The sequence below is a fragment of the Athene cunicularia genome (genome assembly GCF_003259725.1).
Source record: "Athene cunicularia isolate RWA chromosome 9 unlocalized genomic scaffold, athCun1 chr9_part1, whole genome shotgun sequence".
Taxonomy (NCBI): domain Eukaryota; kingdom Metazoa; phylum Chordata; class Aves; order Strigiformes; family Strigidae; genus Athene; species Athene cunicularia.
The window spans coordinates 23,257,566-23,262,293 of NW_020799110.1; the positions used below are offsets into that span (position 1 = coordinate 23,257,566).

The 4,728-nt window shown below is 43.4% G+C and overlaps 1 protein-coding gene across 2 annotated transcripts in view; it reads left to right on the forward strand.

Annotated features, from left to right (window-relative positions):
- Positions 1-3,201: 3,201 nt before the first annotated feature.
- Positions 3,202-4,728, forward strand: part of ITM2C (integral membrane protein 2C) — a 32,365-nt gene continuing 30,838 nt past the window's right edge. For both annotated transcript variants that reach the window (XR_003399048.1, XM_026855217.1), the window contains exon 1: positions 3,202-3,376. The gene's annotated coding sequence lies outside the window, so the exon portion shown is untranslated. The remainder of the gene's footprint in view (positions 3,377-4,728) is intronic.

Sequence of the window (4,728 nt, forward strand, 5' to 3'; positions counted from 1 at the left end):
TTGGGGGTCTCCCTATAGAACTCTGGGAACTGGGGAAGGATGCAGCTAAACTCTGTGGGACTGAGACCTCCCACCCACCTACTCCCACAACTATGACATCTAGTCCTAGGCTTTTTATCTTCTTAAACCAGCATCTGCCCTACATTCCCGTTCTCCTGCTTTTGTTACTAATCTGTATTTTAACACTTGCATTCATATGTAAAGGGGGGGGAATAGGGCCCTTCCCACTTCCCAGGCTTTCTTGGTTTTTAGGCTTGTATCCCCTTCTTTTCACTAGTGCTTTCCCACCGACTCAAATGCCCTCCCTGCTGGTCACAGCCTTTCCAGAAGTGATGCAAAGTACTCAGTCTGGAGTTTTCCAAAGTAATTTGATTTGTGGAACCCCTAACATGTTTCCAGTTAAATTGTGGATACCTCTATAGAAAAACTCCCTCTAAATCATAAAAAGTATAAACTGTACAACAGTTCTGGTAATTTTGTGGTCTCTGGTATGCTCTCTGCTTACCCTATGACATAAAAATACAGAATGGGTATTTGGGGTGCTGTCTCCAAGCCACCTTTTTCCTTCCCTTTCTCACCATCCCTCCCCACTTTTTCACGTGTAACCTGTTAGGAGGTTTTGGTGCCACAGCAGACAACCAAATGTTGCCAGGCATACTGGCTCTGGCTTACAGCAGTCCTGCTACTTGTGGTTAACTGAACATAGTGGTTCAGGTCAAATCCGTTGTACATCTGGTCTGTGCATGCTTTTTGAAATGCGGATACTTTATTTTTTTAAAATACTGACCAAAGGGTGCCAAGTATTGGCCTTTTATAGACTAGAGTTTATAAAAGAGAGATAACTGAGATACCTGGAGTTCACCAGTTTCCAGAAGGGAGACTAATCTAGGATAATTCTTACTATTAGGAGAAAATTTTCACTTGTTATTTTTGAAATACATAATGGAATAGGTTTCCACTTACCTTCCTAGGTGGCCCATGGATTCCTGCTGCTGCCTAACCATCAGTTTTGTTTCAAAGAAGAAAAAAGGAGCAGAAGACTCGATCCATGATAGCTGTAGTAGGGATAGAGATGTTACCCCCGCTGGTGTGGCATGCACACCCAGGAGTGGCAGGAAATTCATCTCAGTTCAGAAATTCCTGAATTTCTCACTTTCCATGGAAACTACTAGATTGATTCTCTACCTTTGGCTACAGGCAATTGCTTTGCCTTATGCAATTATGGGGGTAATTAGAAGTAGACTATACAAGGAATAGCAAAAGCCATCAGTGCATCCTCTGCATTTGTGGTCCGTTCATTTAAGAGTGATTATGTTTTTTTAAATTTTTTTTTAGCCCAGCCTGTCTCTTGCTTTCTACCCAGCTGATCAGTATGGCATAGGAAGGAAAAATAAAAGTATACTTTCAGCACATTACTGAGTGTCCTGGTTTTGGCTGAGTTCTGCTCATTTTTACAGCATGCTATCTAGTACAAGCCCTTATTGGAACTGCAGTGGAAAAGCAGAATGATTTAAGGACTCTAAAATTCACATTTTCTTCCAGCCTGATACAGTGAGGGACTATTAATACACCAGGCAGACCTCTGAAATAGATGCAGCTCAGTAAATGGCAAACACATTTTGGTTGGCTCAGAATATATTAAGGCAGTTATCTTGTGCTCTCTCTTTAATACTTATTTTCTACATAAAGTGGTACTTTTTTGAAAGGTGAAAAGTGGCAAGGTAGTGGACAGTTTCTCTAATAAAGGTTTATAAAGTTTCTACTGAACCATTACTTGAAAAGTGCTATTGTGCTGCTATGCTTAATGAAAGATCAGTCAAATAAATTGTTCCTGGGATTCAACTTAATTATATGCTAGGGATGGAAGACTAATAAAATATCAGGTGGCTTTAATAAAGTCAGTAAGGTGGCAGTTTTAAACAGAAGGCTGCTTGCTTAATAATAGAAAAAACAGATTTGAGCAAGATGTTTTTCTAAGCAGCATGTCACTTCACTGCAAGGCAAGAGACACATTTTTTTAAGCTGTGTTAGTGAGAAACGTTAAGTTTATTGTCAGTGCTTGTCCTCTAAGCCTCAGACTGAAGAGCCTATAGCTGGAGGAGATTTCTTATTGAAAAATTCTTTTAATCTGAAACTTGGCATATGATGACTAGGGTGATTTTTCTTAATGCTTGCAAAGCCATTTATTCAGACATTTAATTGAAATCAGGAGATGCCTTGGAGTGACATGGCTGTGACTAAATTTTGAAATGTTAAATAAGTAAAGATGCTTAAAGTTTCAGACCTTTAACATTGACCCATTTTATAATCATTTGGATGGTAAGTTTTTTAATTATCTGGTTTGGGTTCATTGTTATGCTGAGAATAACTTGCCTTCCTTGCCACTCCTGCAAAATTTTTTGTCATAAGAGTAAAATTAATACAGGTATTCCATTTGTATTCACAAATACTGCAAACTGGTAGATTGTTCAAGGCACTTGTTCATACTTCCATTAAAAAAAGAAAAAAAATATTTTAAAAGATAGTTTTTTAAAAGCATATGTTAATATTAACAGCATCCTGCAGGACTCCTGACCCCATAGTGAGCAGTTTTTGCTCTGTGGGTGCTTTTGGGGCCAGTTGATGTTTTACAGGGTGATGTTGTTTAAGCTGTGCCTGGGCACGAGTTGCAGAACCAGCAGCCAGGTAGGGCGGTGGGCTGTCAGGGGGGCTTCCCGATGGAGAATAGCCAGACTGGTCCAGGCAGGCTGCTTCTGAGCTGTGAGCAGGGGACTCCCCCAACACACATGCTCTGATGTTGGTCTCGCATGTTTGATCAATGCTACTTTCCACTTAAAACAGGAAATTAGTAGTTGTACTACAGGAGATATGGCTGATGCAGTAGTTGACAGGCCAGCACTTGACTTGGCCAGAAAAGGCAGAGCCACTGTCACTGCTGCTTGGTGCCCTGCTGCTGCTTGGCATGGTGTGATGATGCCTTTCAGTATGTTTGCCTCTGCAAAAATTGATAGACTAGTTCTTACAGGAGACCAGATGAACATCAGGAGCCTCATGATTATTTCTCTCGGTATCTTTGACATTATTTCACAAAGGACCTAAATATTTGAAGAGGATACTTTGTTCTCCTGACTGCAGGTCTGTCCCACCAGTCCTGCAGACTGACCGAGTGGGGTTGGGGGTGGAGGCATGTTTGCCACAAACGTGAAGAAAAAATCCCCAATTTTCTGCAATTTTTGCCTTTAAACCAAAGATTTTTCTGCCATTTTTCACATGTACTGAGAGATTTCATACAACTTTTCCCCAGCTGGCATCCCAGCTTTAGATTTCCCCTGTGAGGAGAGCTGCCCAGTGGACCATTGGACCGGAGGCACAGGAGGTAACGTAGCGTTTCTCGTACGGAGAGCGGCACACGAAGAACAGTGTAGCCAAACAACTCTGCCAAATCAATGCCCAAGAGTGATGAAGGGGGTAGAAAGCAGGATAACCTGGTGGATTGAGAGGACCGGGACACAGGGATTTCTGGCCCTCTGCTCCCGTTCTGGACACTTCCTTGCTCTAAGGCTACATGTGACTTAGGATAAACATTATTAGAATAGTTAGCAATTGCCTTAGAACTTTTGTCATGGAAGATCCTGATGGTGACTCTTGGTTTGCATGTTGAGTGTGAGATATTTCGATCTGGCTGTAACACTCCTGTTGCCAGAAACTCAGGACCATCTTGTCTCAGTTTGAGCTCCTAAAATTAGGGGCTGTTTTGGACATGCTGCCTCTTATCTCTGTGTGAGATAAAACTTGTGATCCTGATGTAACTTCTACCCACACAGCAGGATGCTGGGAAGACTGAGCAGCTCTGAATATTGAACAATGGCAAGTCAGCACTGTGAGCAATTGTTGTGAGTCAACGCTGAATCCCTGCCATAGATGCCTTTTGCAAATAAAATTTAGCCCTAATTTATCAATGGGTTAGTTCATAACATGATGTAAAGCATTCAGTACATAATGAATCCTTCTGGATCGAAAGAAAATGCCCATAACTACTTTATTATAAATAAATACTATGTTTAAGTGGAACAAATCAATGTAAGGGTATCGCTGTGTTTCTCCACTGACTTTGCTACTTTCTGTACTGCCCACGGCTGGCAGAGAGGGTTTGGTTAATGTTGTTTTTTCCATTTTGTTACCTTAACAAAACTGTCAGTGTGTGTTCTTTACCCCATGCTGTGCAGGTGCTCCAGTGAATCCTGCCTACAGCCAGGTACTGCCCCGCTGTTCCTGCCGCCCGGAGCAGCTCTGCTCCCCGCCGCCCCCAGCCAGCGTCCCCCGGCGTGAGACCAGTCAGTGGCACAAAAGCAACCCCCCCAAATGCCCTTCTGTGTGCCCAGTCTGCTTCTCTCAGGGAGGGCTTTTCTAGATCCTCGATCCCATGCTGAAGGGAGCCCATCTGTTCTGCTGCCCAGAGCTGATCCTGGGCCAGAGACCACCTGAATGCTCTTGGTTCATCCACAGATTCTGGTCTCAAGCCTCTAAACAAAGGGCACTTGGGTTTCCCCAGCTTCCCCAGAGCGGAACCCCTGCTCTCAGTGTGCATCGCTCCAGGCTGAAGCATCCTCGGGCTAGGGGGCTTGTTTAGTTCCGTTGTTTTTTTTTTTCCCCTTCGCCGACCCCATTTCAGCAGTGCCAGGGCTTCCTGGGGGGTGGGGGGGCTCTGCTGCTTACCCCCCGTGTCCC